Below are 16,262 nucleotides of genomic sequence, written 5' to 3' on the forward strand. Positions count from 1 at the left end.
TCTCAAAAGTATGGTCTTAGAGATTTCAATCTAATCTTTGTCTTGTTTTTTTTTTCATTGTTATATTTAATAAGATATACTCATGTTGCCACGTGTACGTGTAGTCTGTTATTTCTAACTCCTTTCAATGCTTCATTGAAACTATTAACATTTTATTGTCCACTCTTCCACATTACATCTTCTCCCCCCTTCACTATAAATAATTGTGTGAGAAATACTTGTATACATGCCCTTCTGGGAAATGTTGATAGAAAATTCTCTTAGTAATCCAAATGAAATGAGGAATTTGTCACTGTGTGACTAAATCAGTGCTTTACAGATCCCCTTGAACTATTATAATTTCTGCATGCGACACAATTAAAACCAACGCTCAATGTCTTGGAAAGAAACAACACAAAAAGTATTTTACTAAGAGTGTAATGTCAATGGTGATGCTGTTGGGCCAAGATGTATTTACTTCCTTAGATTTGACTGAAGTGATAGTTACTGTCTTCGATATAAGTTATGATGGCATTCAGATTCTAATAATTTTTTTAGTAGTTCTAAAGATTACATTGTGCATTCGTAACTTTTCACAGGCTAGTTAGCATCAAGGTTTCATTCCACATAAATTCAAGAAACCTTGCACTTGTATAGGTGCACTTGCTCCCCTCCTCATTCTTTATGCCATAGTTGTTCTATATGTTACATGCCCACACATGAGACAACTCACAAAACAGTGTTACATTTTTTGATTTAAACAGTTATGTGTGTTATGTAGAAATTAAGAGAGGAAATAGTATTATCTGTTTATACAGAGACATACCATTTCAAGTGTTTTCTATTGTTTCCTAGGAATCCAAATTTTTCTCTGATTATCTTTTCCTGTTACAGTGAAAAACTTCATTTAACACTTCTTATAGTACAGGTGTGCTTGTAGAAGATTCTCTCCTTTTTAACATGTAAAATGTTCTTTTTTTTACCTTTACTTTTGAGTAATAGCTTTGCTCAATATGAAATTCTCGTCATATTTTTTTTAATACTTTGAATACGGCATTCTAATGTCTTCTAGCAACTATAATTTTAGGTGAGAAGTCAGACGTTAACTAATTGTTCTCCTGTGTTTGATGTATCGTTTTCAGGGATTTTTGTACTTTTGGTGTCAAATAGTTTGCCTATAATATACTTGGGCAGGATAGTTTTTGAATTTGCACTCCTTGGGTGTCACTGAAATTCTTATATCTGTGCATTTATTATTTTCACCAACTTGATAACTTTGGCTATTCAGATATTTTCACACCATATTCTCTTCTTTCTCTGAGACACCAATTAAATGTAAATTGGACTTAAAATTTTTTTTAGTGTTTATTTATCTTAGAGGGAAAGAGAGAGGGAGAGAGAGAGAGAGAGAGACAGTGTGAGAGGGAGAGGGGCAGAGAGAGAGGGAGACACAGAATCAGAAGTAGCCTCCAGGCTGTCAGCACAGAGCCCAAGGCAGGGCTCAAACTCACAAACTGCGATATCATGACCTGAGCCAAAGTCAGACACACTTAACTGACTGAACCACCCAAGTACCCCTGTAAATTGGACTTTTAAAAATTGCCCCATAGGTCCCTGAGGCTCTGTTTCTTTTTCTTTTTTTTTCCTAGTTCTTCAGATTAGATAATTTCTAGTGTTCTATCTTCAAGTTTGCAGACTCTTTATCATGTGCATTCTGTGATTTAAAAAAAATATTGTGCTTTTCTGTAATTTTCACTTGTTTATTTTTAATTCTGTTTCTCTGCTGAGATTCCTGTCTTTTCATTCATTTTGATCCTATTTATCTTCATATTATTGCTTATAGATATAACAATTATTTTATAATTCTTGTTTGCTCAGACACCTCCGTCATCTCGGAATGAACTCTGCTAATTGACTTTTCTTTTGATAATAAGTGACATTTTCCTGTTCCTTCATTTCCTCCTGTCAATTAATTTTATATTGCCCTCGGTGTAAATTATATATTGTATTTGGATTTCAATATAGTCTATTGAAGAGTATTGCATTTTGCTTGCTTGTTTGTTGTAGCAGGCGATTAATTTAATAAGACTGAAACTTCAATCTGCATTTCTTGGAGAGCAGTTCAAGCCTTGGTTCGGTTCTTTAATCCTTACCTGTGCTACTTGGAGTCTGCTAGAGGTCAGCTAGAAATTTGCACAGAGTTTATACGCTGAATTTGGGTGCCTCTTCTGTGGGTCTTTCCTTTCTGAAATTGTCCATTCATTCCCTTTCAAGTGTCTTCAATTCCCCGGGATACTCATGGGGTTTCCAACAGAGTTTTAGCCACCCCACAGAACTTTAGTGCAGTCTTCCCTCGAGCTAAAAGCCACATACAGGAAAATCACCTTTGTCCCCTTCTCCTGAGTATGGACTGTCTCTGGAAATGCCCTGCATTTGGCGTTCTTCATATGTTCAAGTATGTTTTTGCTCCCTTCCCTTCTCTCTTCCTGGCTCCCCCTCCTTTTTCTCTCTCCTGCTCACTTGCTTGTGTTCTGTCTGCATCCCAACCTCCCTTCCCCCACTCTGTCTCTCCCTTCTGTCTTCCCTTCCTCCTTTCCTTCCCCACACCTCTCCTTCTCTCTTTCTCACTTTTTTCTTTTCCTTTTCTTGCCCCGGAATTCGTAGTTACCAGCAGAAGGAGAATGGACAGTAGGAGATTCAGGCCCATGCAAATTTGAGGTTATTGAGTCCTTCATTGAAATCCAAAAAAAAAAAAATACAAATATTTGCTATCCCACACCCAAAAATATAAACATTCCCACGGTTATAAGATAAACCATGATCTATTTTATATAAAGTACTGTTGTTGAAAAATTAAAAAATAAGGTAATTTTGTCGCACTTGGACAAAAAATTTCTAATTGAATTTTTAAAAATGTTTACTCATTTTCCTTTTTATAAAAAGGATGTCAGAGGATAGGCACATGTCCTTTTTATCTAAAATATTTTTATTTGTTTTAAATATCGTAATTTTTATTATCATAAAAATGTCTCGGAGATAAACTTTTTGCCCCTGGAACTGGAAAAAGTATTGAGAGCCCGATTTAAGGGTAGAAGAATAATGAGCTAATGACCTTTGTAAGTAAGTGGAATTCAAGACTGAAGTGAGAAGGAATTCAGCCTGGGCAAAGACTGATGAATGAGAGAGATATTATCATCCCGAATGAGATCTGAACATGAGTGTTTTTCCAATTTATCAGAAGAGTGGTAATTAAATTAAGGAGAAGATACCAGCACTTACAAGGTTTTCTCTGCTTTTATTCAATTGGAAATGCCCATGGTCTCTAAGAACAAAATTGTTATTTATAATCAGGTGGGTAAAAGAAAAGAAAGAGTCCTCAAAAAGAAGGAACGAGTTAGAGAAATATAGGACTGTATCTCTCTCAACATACTAAGAACTTATTGTGACAACCGAAGGGAAATAATAGCTCAAATGTCACAATATTTCTATGTATATTTACATGTGTTGTTGTGCACAAATATAAATAGACATTTAATCCCTATATAGCATTTTGGGGCATATCTAAAGTAGATCTTACGTGTGGCACTAAGTGTAGCAGAATATCCTAAGTCCTAGTGTGATCAATCATTCATTGGTGGATGGGCAAATGGGAGATTTTGTTCTGTTAAAATGTTGTTTTATGACCAGATAACCTCCCAAGGATCTAAAATCACTAAAGAAGTTCACAATAAGTCGTCAAGACTCCGAACTGAAGGCTTCAATAATCACTGCATAAATACACACTACCTTCATAGTTTAATGAGAAAAATTGACAAACACTATTGTCTTCGACTCAGGGCCAGAGCAAGATTTCATCTCTGCCTGCGCTCACTTTCAGGTGTCATAGTGTCCCAGCATTAAAGTTGGGCTAGTTCCCAGAAGTGCACAGTCTTTTTTTGTGGTGCTGGATTCCATTCTATTTTCTGATCCATCAAATCCCACACCTGAGCGTTCTCTGGTTCCAGCCAATTGCACAAGCTTTTGTATTTTGGCTTCCCAATTTGTTTCTCTTGTTCTTTTGGCAGACACGCGAGCCCCTTGAGAATTTACTTTTCATACTCTTTTATGTTTTGGTTTTCCTGATGCTCATTAGTGGTTTTGATCTCAGGTCTACATCCACTCCTGAATTTTCGAATCTACATATACACTCCTCGACTTTTCTTGTTGGTTTACATTTTGGCTTTTTGCTTCGTCATAGTTTTATACATTTAATTTTTCTTCTGGTAGACCATGTAAGGTGGCTTCTCACTTCTGGCTTGTTCTCAGCTTCTCAAGCAACTTTGAGAACTTTGCTTGTCTCTAGGTGAGCCATCCCTCATTTTGATCCCACTGTTGGCTTTCTAAAATTCTACTTCCCGCCTTATATATTCTTTGTTTTTCTTTATTCACAATAATTTCATTACCCTGTGCTTGTCTGTTGGTATTAATCTTCATAGTGTATCATGAACCTGATGTACCAGAGATTTAAAAGAGATAAAAATACAACAGTAATAATAAATCTCCAAAGCATATAATTTGTTGACGCTGCCATTTTTCGTGATTTTCTATCCATACGTTATTGAGGTTCCCTAGCTCATTTTTCCTGACTGTGTCTTTCAGTTTTGAAATAGAATCTAGAGAACAATGGGTTGCTAAACTGTAGACATCACCTTGCTTTTCATATTCTTCATTAATAAGTATGTGAGTATTAGTTATTGCCCACTGGGTCTATTCTGGGGCCCATGTTAGAGTTCACTGTGGAGCGATTGCTTCTGAGTGCAGGATGTACACTGTGGGCTACAATCACAGAACAGATGGGTGGCAATGAAAAAAAAAATAATGCTCGGAAGGTCTTATTTACTCTGCGAGGAAAAACTTGCTATGCCTGTCATCTGGAGTCTAATCTGCAGATTTGTCAAAACTTTTACTCTTCCTTTGCCCATTTGAAAAGTTGAGTTTGTTTGTTTGTTTGTTTTGCTGTTGAGTTGTAGGAATTCCTCATATGTTTTAGATATTAAGCCCTTATTGAATATGTGGTTTGCAGATATTTCTTTCCTGTTTCATAGGTTGCTTCATTTTGTTAATGGTTTCCTTTATTGTGCTTTTTTAGTTTGATGTAGTCTTACTTGTTTGTTTTTGTGGCCTTTGCTGTAAATGTCAAATCCCAAAAAATCTGTTAAGACCAATATCAAGGAGATTACCTCTTATCTTTTCTTCTAGAAGTTTTATGGTTTCAGGTCTCAGGTTAATAGTTCAGTTTCATTCTTTTTCATGTGGCTATCCGGTTTCCTCCACACCACTTATTGAAGAGATCGTCCTTTCTCCATTGTCTATTTTTGGCTCCTTTGTCATAAATTGATGGCCTGTATATACTGTGTGCTTTTTTCTGGGCTCTCTATTCTATTCCATTGATCTATGTGTCTTTTTTAATGCCAATAGCATAATGTTTTGATTAGTATATATTTTTTTTGAGAGAGGGGGAGGGGAAAGGGCAGAGGGAGAGAGAGAGAGAGAGACTCTTTAAATTTTTTTTTAATGTTTTATTTATTTTTGAGACAGAGAGAGACAGAGCATGAGCAGGGGAGGGGCAGAGAGAGTGGGGGAGGGGCAGAGAGAGAGGGAGACACAGAATCCTTAGCAGGTTCCAGGCTCTGGGCTGTCAGTGCAGAGCCCAACGCGGGGTTCAAACTCACGAACCATGAGATCATGACCTGAGCCGAAGCCAGACGCTTAGCCGACTGAGCCACCCAGGTGCCCTGCAAAGAGAGAGATTCTTAAACATTTTCTATACTCAGCATGGAGCCTACCATGGGGCTCTATCATGACCTTGAGATCATGACCTGACTCGAAATCGGGAGGTAGATGCTTAACCAACTGAGTCACCCAGGCAACCTGATTATTATATTTTTGAAGTAGTTTGAAATCAGGGACTGTTATGCCTCCAGCTTTCTTTTTCTTTCTCAAGGTTACTTTGCCATTTGGTGTCTTTGTGATTCTACATGAATTTCAGGATTTTTTTTTTTTTAATGTGTGGAAAAATGCCATTGGAATTTTGATAGGGATTGCAGTGAATTTGTAGATCACCTTGGGTAGTATGGACATTTTAACACTATTCTTCCAATTTGTGAGCATGGGATATCTTTCCTTTGATTTGTGTCTTTTTCAATTTCTTACACAATGTCTTATAGTTTTTAATGTACAGATCTTTCATCTCCTTTGTTAAATTTATTTCTGTTTTACTCATTTTGAAGCTGTTGTGGGGAGATTGTTTTCATTTCTCTTTCTGATAGTTTATTATTGGTGTATAGATACACAATTGATTTTGGTAGGTCTATATCCTATGGCTTTGCTGCATATATATATATATATATATATATATATATTTTTTTTTTTTTTTTTTTTTAAGAACAAGAGGTTTTTTTAATGTTTATTTAATTTTCAGAGAGAGAGAGAGAGCAGGGGAAGGGCAGAGAGAGAAGGAGACACAGAATCGGAATCAGGCTCCAGGCTCTGAGCTGTCAGCACAGAGCCCAACACAGGGCTCAAACCCATGAACTGTGAGATCATGACCTGAGCCAAAGCCAGACGCTTAACCAACTGAGCCACCTAGGCACCCAAGATATATTTTTTTCCAGAGAAGACATACAAATGGCTAACATACATGAAAAGATGCTCAACATCATTAATAATGAGGGAAATGCAAATCAAAACTACAATGAGGTATCCCTTTGGAACAACTACTATCAGAAAGACAAGAAATAAAAAGGTTGAGGAGGATGTGGGTAAAAGGGAGCTCTTGTGTCCCGATGGTGGGAATGTAAATTGGTATGACTTTTGTGAAAAACCCCTGGGGAGATTTCTCTAGAAATTTAAAATAGAACTATTGTATGATCTAGTAATTCTTCATATAAATCTAAAGGAAATGGAACCATTATCTCAAAGAGATAGCTGTACTCCCATGTTTATTGCAGCATTATTCACAATAGCCAAAGTATGGGAAACAACTGAAGTGTCTGTAGTTGGATGAATAGGTAAAGGAAATGTGGTAAAGAAACAGTGGAATGGGGGCTCCTGGGTGGCTCAGTTGGTTCAGTGTTCTGCTCTCGATTTCGACTCAGGTCATCTCATGGTTCATGAGTTCAAGCCCCGCATCCGGCTCTGCGCTGACAGTGTGACGCCACTAGGGGGTTCTCTCTCTCTCCATCTCTCTTTCTGCCCCTGCCCGCTCATGCTGTCTATCAAAATAAATAAATAAATAAAACCTTAAAAGTGTTGTTAATAAAAAAAAAAGAAACCGTGGATTGTTATGCAGCCATAGAAAGAAGGAAATCCTGCCATTTGTGGCAACATTACTGAGCCTGGGGGGCATTATGCTAAAGAAAGCAGACCGAGAAAGACAACTACTGCATGGTATCAGTTTTACATGGAATCTAAAAAATTAAAAGGTCAAACTCATAGAAACAGTAAAAAAGTGATTGCCAAGGGCTGGGGAGGGTGCGGTGGGGAATAGGGAGAAGTTGGTAAAAGGGTACAAATTTTCCATATTAGGATGAACAAGGTCTGATCGTATATAACATGGTGGCTATAACTGATCAGATTGTATTGTGTAACTGAAATCTTCTAAGAGAATCGAACTTAAATGTCAACAACGAAGGGGCAAGTATGTGAGGTGTTGAATATGTTAATTAACTCAGTGGAAAGGAGAATCAAATCCTATACTTTATACCCTTTAAACATCTTATAACCTTTTTTTTTTTTTTACTTATTTTCATTTTACGTCATGCAATTTTGATGGTCTCAATGAAAAAAAAAATAACCTCTTCCTCTTCTTACTATTCACTGTTTATGACACTTGATATGTTCAGGTTGGTGTTTGTGTAGGAAAAAACTTGGTTCTTGGCAACATCTTCTAAAAAGCAGAATTGAGAAGCTATTGGGGTGTTTAAGTACTATTTATGCCAAAGGGTTAATACATAAGTAGTAAATGGTGGATAGTAAGTTCCTCAGCAACCTGCCTCAGTTTTAACAAGACTCTGTTTTTTTTTTTTTTTTTGGCTTTCTCATATTTTTGTAGGTACCATCTCTTTGAGGACCAATCACCAGACCAGACTTTCTAAAAGTGGTTATTGGTATAACAGGGTGTCTGGTCCCTAGACATGCCATAGTTCCCTATCACTTGAAACAGCTGGTGTAGAATAAAAACCACCCTGTCTTTCATAGTGTTCCTGACGAGATTAAGAAGGGTTGAGGTAATGGTAAGGGAGGGGTTTTGTTTTCCAAGCTGGACTCCTCCTGTCAGAACTGGGTAGCCAGTGTGTGAAATTTTTCAAGCTGTTCAAGCTGCAGTGGAATTATGTGTGTGTGTATGCCCCCCCAGCCCACTTCCCCCCTCCCCAACATATCACATGATAAAGCTATTGGCCTAGAACCAAAGTTAGAATCTGAGTTTCCTCTGTACAAAGATCTAAAATGTAGACTTATTATTACTGTAATTCTTTTTTTTCAGTGTAACATCTGAACGAGAGAAGTGAAAATACCATACCATAAAACCTTGAAGTCAGAAGAGAATTTTAACCTTTCCCCTTCGTTTTCTCAATATGTATACATAAAAGATGAAATAAATAAAATACACACTCGTAAACGTATACATGTGCTTATACATGGAGTGCCTGGGTGGCTCAGTTGGTTGAGCGTCTAACTTCGGCTAGGGTTATGGTCTTGCAGTTTAGGGGTTTGAGCCCCATGTGGGGCTCTGTGCTGACAGCTCGGAGCCTGGAGCCTGCTTTGGATTCTGTGCCTCCCTCTCTCTCTGCCCCTCTTCTGCTTGCTCTCTCTCTCTCTCTCTCTCTCGCTCTCAAAAATAAATACGCATTAAAAAAACACATATACTTATGGTTATACATAAATTGTAGCTGAGGAATCTTTTAACAAGGATGCTGCTAACGTTTGTTTGGATATACTGGGATAGTGTTCATGATGACTAGTCCCTGAAAGAATGGACATTTTTGATTTGGCCAAAATATTTTTTGCGGGGGTCAGATGCCTGGCTGGCTCAGTCAGTAGTGCATAGGACTCTTGATCTCACGCTTGTGAGTTCAAGCCCCACATTGGCTGCTGAGTTTACTTTAAAAAAGAAACAAAATCTTTTTAAAAATCGAAAACTTTTGGGCACATTAGGTTCTAAAGACTTTGTGGCAATAAACGGAGAAACCTGCTCTTGTGTTGCTATTACCATGTCTGTGATATGGTTTTGAACCCCTTGGGGTGTCTAGTAAGCAGACGTGTCAACTAAAATGGCTGCTGTGAAGTTTGCATTTATTGTGTTATACATATTTTATCTTCAGAATAGTTTTTAGGAGGCTCCTGGGTGGCTTAATTGGGTAAGCATCCAAGTCTTTTTTTTTTAATATGAAATTTATTGTCAGATTGGTTTCCATACAACACCCAGTGCTCATCCCAACAGGTGCCCTCCTCCATACCCATTGCCCACCGTCCCCTCCCTCCCACCCCCCCATCAACCCTCAGTTCTCAGTTCTCAGTTTTTAAGAGTCTCTTATGGTTTGCCTCCTTCCCTCTCTTTTTTTTCCTTCCCCTCCCCCATGGTCTTCTGTTAAGCTTCTCAGGATCCACATAAGAGTGAAAACATGGTATCTGTCTTTCTCAAGTCTTGATTTCAGCTCATCTCATGATCTCATAGTCGTGGAATCGAGTCCCACATTGGGCTTTGCGCTGAGAGTGGAGTCTCTTTAAGATTCTCTCCTTCTGCCTCTCCTCCCTGCTCCCATTCTCTCTCTTTCTTTCTCTCTTTCTAAATAAATAAATAAATAAGTAAATAAATAAATAAATAATTTTTAAAAAGAAACCATTTTTTATTTGACAGCATATGGAATTTTAAGGTCATTTTCAAATTACTAAATTTTTTTAAATGTTTATGTGTATACTAAAGTGTATTTTGACCATTCTGGAGCTGGAAAATATGATTCTGATGAGCTAATCTCTCTCATTCCTTTTGCTGGGTTGCAAAGTATGAACCACATCAGACGGTGACCATTCAGCTAGACCACAGTCTCCTTTAATGATTCATCCACCCCAACACTCAACGATCCAGACTGTTGGCATCTTTTACTATATATACCTTGACACTTGACCTACCCATTTTTTTTCCAGTTTTACACAGTTTGTAAACCTCCCTAGTCTAATAATAATTCCTAATAGACTTGAACGTTGTTATTAACTGACCCCAGACCTAATTTTTGGTAAAGCGAGCAACCCTAACAATTCTCGTAAGTATTTAACATTTCTCGTAAGTATTTTCATCCTTTTGCATATTTTAGGGTATGCATTACTAATCATAATTGAGATTATTATAAAGCTTCATAGTTTATTATGCACTTTCCTACTCATGTTCTCTTTTATCTGGTCCTTCCACAAACATTGTGATAAACAGGGAGATGAGTTGTTCACGGCACTGAGACCAGGAAGGAAGAAATCTGGAAGGAGGACGAAGGAACGCTTGCATGAAATGAAGGCTCAGGCAGACTGGAGGTGAATACTAGAGTGTAGCATAACGTAATGTTGGTGGATTTCAGCTGCTGAGCTGTATGAGATCGATATATCCACCTGTTCTGATTCACTAATTTCCATATCCAAAACAAAGCCCCGAAGTTTTGCGGACTTTTATTGCCTGGTTAGATGGACACCGAATCCCACTGTGGTCCGCTAGGTGCATAAATGTGCTACCACACGCTGGGCACATACACAGACCTGTACACATGAAACGTGCTGGTTTCAGCCCTCTTTTGTCTTCCGCTCTTTCCTTCCAGGCCTCCGTACTTTCCTTTCCTGTCTACTCTGTCTCCCCCTGGGTAGGCAGTGGAAAGAGGGGAGCTCAAACACATCTGCGTATAAAGAGCGTGGGGATCAAGTTGGCTCACCAAAAGTTGAAGTTTCCTCCGTTCAGGAAGACCTTTGAGAAGTTATTTCTCCATTTTTTTTTTTCTGAGGGCTGCCAAACTTGATTTAAAAGCTGGAGATGTTGTGTTGCATTAAAAAAAAATAATCACAATTACTTGTGAAGTTCCTGACTGAGGGATGAATAGATAAACCTAGTCCCTGAATGTTTAAACTTGCAGAACGTCCTTCAGCTGTGATGAGAGGGTCAGGGTCGAGAAATGCAGGCTCAGGTTGGTCTTCTCTTCACAGGGAGCTGGCTGGCAGATGACGTCCTCCTCTGAGTTTCTTGTTTGTCTCTGCTTGTCTCCAGCTTGTAGAGCAAGAAAGCTTAAAAGGCTATTAGGGTTTTGTGGGTCAGATACCCAATGGCAAAAATTTCCCCCATTCCCGATCCCACAAAGCAAACAGCCTCTTTTTGAAATTGGAAACTTTAAAGAAAGATTTATGAACCTTCAGAGTTATGAAACCATCTGGTGCTTTACAGACTGGTTGCTTTGACGGTTCAAAGTTTGGACCGGCCCCCTACTCGTCCTTCTAGAATAGTTCAATTCAGTCTCCACATTGATGCCTGGGAGACGAGTCTTTGAAACGTGTTGAACGACCTGTGAAAATCAGTAGGATTTGGAGGAATGTACCTGTTACTTTTTAAGGGCGTTTTTACTGTTTGGTACGTGCTGCCTTAAGGAGCCCAGTTGGTGAACTCTGAGTTTCCACTCCGCTTTGCTTCTTTGCAGGAGCACTGTGTAATTTTGGTTTTGTTTTGACAGTTGGTGACCTTTGACCCCTCTGAGTAAAATGTTTAGGCTGAGGAGTACTGAAAAGGGCTTTCAGATGGGATATTTCCAACCTCTTTCAAGCTAGAGCAATGTCCCCCCCCCGCCCTCAGCACAGCCAACCCTTATATAGAAATGGTTTTCAGCCTCTGTGCGGTGTTCTGGTGGAACACATCAGATCAAAGCCTTGCTTAATATGTTTGAAAAATGCACATCCGCATTGCAGAACAAAAACATGTTATGGAAATCAATAATATCATATTCAGGCAGCTCTAACTTCAAAGTGACTCCTAATGTGTGTTCTCAATTTCAAAAGAAAATGGAGAAAATGAGAACAGGGTGCGTACACTTTCTCTGCTTAATTCTATTTGTAACTGAGCTGAGATCTCAAATGTCTCTTTCCTGCTTTTTGATGGGTCCCCAAGGACTCTGGGCGTAGGGCAATCTGCTTATTAATTCCCTGCACCTGTGATAATCTTGCACACTTAGGTTACGAGAGTGGCAGACTTTCTTCCACCCCATGCTTTTGGAACGCAAATTATTTACACGTTATTGGAGGAGTAGCATTTTAGGGGAGAATACAAAATGAGAGACCTAGAGATAATGTGGATCCACCCTTTAGATTCTTTGAGTCCCAGCCAGTGGGTTTCTGTTGGTTGTTTATTTTTCCACAGTTGTTACAACGATGTTGAGGACCCGTTGTAGAGCTGTCTGTCACTCTCCTAGGTACAGTATAGTTAAACTTTTAAGTATGTAATTGTCTTTAATAATCTTTATATCTTTAGGTTCTATACACTTTGAGGGATAGGGTTGATATTTTTACATGTCAAACTTGCTTTAGGATAACGTTAGAACACGTAGGCTTATGTGTGCGGTTATGCATGTAAACAGTTTATTCTTTTGATTCTTCCTCGACACCTGTGTCATGCACTGGTCATCAGATTTGGTAGAAGCTAAGTATTAACCATAGTGTGATGGAAGGACTGTGTAAAATCAGCTCTCCCGCCATCTTATTTTCCCCTCTGTGTTCTTTCCTAAAATGGTGATGGGAAACAGTAATGTTGGGGAGGATCATGTCGAAGATGTGCCGCTCACACCCAGAGCCCCAGGGATCGAATTGTGAGACTGATCTGTTTCATAACTTTGCCCGAACCCGCCCAGAGGTTAGACAGGCCAACCGTGTTCCTTCCATAGCAATCGCCCTTGCTTTGCTTCTCAGTCTCTGCTAAGTCTGCTTGTTGGGAATCTCTTCCAGCACAGTGTTAACATGTCAAAGTTCATATGACAGACTGAGACGAATACTCTTTGAATTGTGGGCTCCAAGTCATACTACACGGTCGTTTGCAGACGAATCTCCACCATTCTCTGAACATCAATTCTGGACCTGACTCGCTTGTGACCAGATCTCAGTTACCAGTACTGCATTTCATTTCAACCCAAACTCCAAAAATAAAACAAATCCATCCAAGACTTTGATCGGTGTCCTTTAAATTTTCTTTTAGATAATTCCTCAGATGCAGCTTATAGACTACGCTATGCCTCCCAGCTCCTTACAGAATGAAATCGCGTCCTCTAAATGGTACACTGCTCAGTCACTGGTGTAAAAGGCAGACAGACTCGGGCTGCTTTCTTTCCATTTTGCAATTGGTAGGGACGAAAAGGGCTCTTTAGACATTGTTGAGGGAAGACACAGATAGAAACTCAGGATTTCAGTCACCTTTCACTCCTGTTTTATCCTGCTCTCTGATCTGTGCCCAGTTCTCTGAATTTTTTTTTTTTTTACAGAGAGCAGGTATTTTCACTTGACTCTCATGTCAAGAGCTATGAAAATATTTTAGAGTTTTGACAGATGTTATCAACTTTGGTTTTTCTAACTAGCAGCCCCGAATAAACTCTGTCCTGGGGATGACTGACCTTAAGTCTGCCAGTTGGGTTTGATCAATGGTTGCCGTCACTTTCCAGAAAGACACATTTTAAAACATCACATGATATGACTGTCACTTGTAGTTGGACACCCCTCAGTATCCATCCATTGTCCTTACAGATTTTTTCTAAACACTTTGAAATACTTTCCAAATACTTTGAACGGTATCTATACACAGTTTTAAACACTGTTTTATATGATTGTACAGAATTATATATATATATATGTATATATATAAACTATATACACATATATGTGTGTATATATATAAAACCTTTGCAATACCTTTATGTTTGTTACCCTTTCCTTTCTTTTTAATTTCTCTCTTTTTAAAATTCTAGCATAGGTAACATACAGTGTGATATTAGTTTCAGGAATACAAGAGAGTGATTCAACACTTCCATACATTAGCCGGTCCTCGTCACAACAAATGCCCTTCTTAACCCCCATCATCTATTTTCCCCATCCTCCCCCGCCCCCTGCCCACCTCCCTTCTGTTAACCATTAAGTTCTCTATAGTTAAGAGTTTGTTTCTTGGTTTCCCTCTCTCTCTCTCTCCCTCCCTCTCCCTCCCTCTCTCTCTCTGTCTCTCTCTCTCTCTTTCCCCCCCTTTGGTCATTTGTTTCTTAAATGCCACATATGAGTAAAATCATATGGTATTTGTCTTTATCTGACTGACTGATTTCGCTTAGTATTATATTCTCCAGCTCCATCCATGTTGTTGCAAAGGGCAAGATATCATTCCTTTTAACAGTTGATAAATATTTTTTATTTTTATCAAAAAGGGCAAAACAAATTATGTTCCCTCAGTACATTTGGTCTTTCCTCTCAACCTTACAAATCAGATTCTGATTCTCACTGAATTGAGTGCGATCCAGACAAAGGTTTGTTACTATTTGCTACTTTATTAAATGCTTCATCATGAGGTCTTCATGTGTTTTCCGACCACTAAATTTCACCAGAGCAAACCCACAATTTACTTCAAAACCATCACAAGAGTTTGCTGGCCTTGACCTCTTGATCATTTGTTTGAGATTTTTATACTAACCACACATTTCTGGGTAAGTGAGCACACATATCCATGCATTTCTGCAATATTATGGTAAAAGTCTTGGTCAAGTTGTTTTCAGAGGGGGTGGGGAAGCTGTATTTTTAGTATTCAAGTGACCCCTGGGTCCTGGGTAAAATGCAGATTGCAAAAAAGAAGACATGACCAATCCTGGAACTTTGGCCTTTGGCCCAGAAATATATCTTGATGGGTCTCTGGCCGAATTTCCACAGCAATTCTTAGCACAATAAAACTGACAACCATGAGCTTTTCTCAAATGTTTACACTGTAGTTTCTTAACAACATGTGAACACAATTGAAGCATTTAGAAATAATCTTTGGATTCTCAAAATTCGCAAACATTGGTCTGACCTTGAAGAAAGGGGTAGACAAGGAATTTGGAATGCCTAGCCTGGAATAACTGAATTAAGTGAGAATAAGGTATGTGAAAATGCTCCGTAACTTGTAACTGTCATGCTCATGTCAGTCATTGGTTTTTTTAGTTTGGTAATCTTCTTTTGTTTCCCCAATAGACGGTTCAAGTCAGGTCAGTGCTATTTGGTTTAAGTATGTACAATAACGAAACATAAACCGAATCGGTTTCAGGGTAACTGAGTCTGTTTTTGCTCCTATACATGTACAGTTATCTATCCATTGGTTCTGTCTGTACAGCATTTCTTTTACCCCTACCTTTGGGAAAGTGGTATTTTTTTTTTTCCTTTCAGGAATCTTGGCCTCATCTGAGTCCATGCTGTTTTTGAGTGGGGCTGACCCTAATGTCCCACTCCAGAGAGGCTAGCTATCTTACTTTGACTTAGTGAATCGTAATTCACTACAGCTAGTCCGTGGGTGGGCATGTGAATAATGCTTGTTTCACTACCATCGTCTATGAGAATTTTGCTAGAACCACTGGGAGGAGTAGTCTTAGAGCTTCTAGTAAGTTGTGTGTTCTGTCCTGTGGGGAAACCTGCCTGAGAATGAAGTCCGCGTGGAGAAAAGGGACACATTCCTGGAAACAGAGATCAAGACGCTGCATCTACCCATGCTCAGAGTCTGTTCCATTAAGCTTCCAACTCTGTGATGTAATGTACACGGCCTCCTCTGTGTTCGTTGTTAGTTTCAGGGAAGTTTCTGTTCCTGGCAACTGAATGTTCTGGTTTACTCCCACTCTGCCATTCCCTGACCTTCTAATTCATTGTGTTACCTTGAGTTTGCCACCTAACTTCTCAGATTTAAATTTTTCACCTGTGAAAGTAAATTGTATTTTTTAGAATTTAAGCACAAAGCAGGTGGCACAATGAAATTAGGGTATTTCAAGGAGTGCTTGTATATAAAGGTATGGAAACTGGGTAGTGTTGGATGAGTAGCATAGATTCAAAGAGATGGGAGCAGGGAGCATATCTGGAAACTGAACAGAGAGAGTCTTGCAGAGAAGTAGTGACTTGTGTCTGGGGTAAACTTAGCAGGGAGAGCTGCGGGGATATACTCACTGGCCCCATTCTCCTTCCTTTCACCCATCTCTTACCATGGCTTTCCTTTTGCTGACCTCAACAGGAATGGACGGGGG

At 38.9% G+C, this 16,262-nt stretch overlaps 1 long non-coding RNA gene across 1 annotated transcript in view; it reads left to right on the top strand.

Moving 5' to 3' along the window:
* The first annotated feature begins 9,577 nt into the window (after nt 1-9,577).
* LOC128315709 (uncharacterized) overlaps nt 9,578-16,262 on the top strand; it is a 372,477-nt gene continuing 365,792 nt past the window's right edge. The window contains exon 1 of the long non-coding RNA XR_008298770.1: nt 9,578-10,542. This is a non-coding gene — a long non-coding RNA (uncharacterized LOC128315709). The remainder of the gene's footprint in view (nt 10,543-16,262) is intronic.

Source organism: Acinonyx jubatus, chromosome B2 (assembly GCF_027475565.1).
Source record: "Acinonyx jubatus isolate Ajub_Pintada_27869175 chromosome B2, VMU_Ajub_asm_v1.0, whole genome shotgun sequence".
NCBI lineage: Eukaryota > Metazoa > Chordata > Mammalia > Carnivora > Felidae > Acinonyx > Acinonyx jubatus.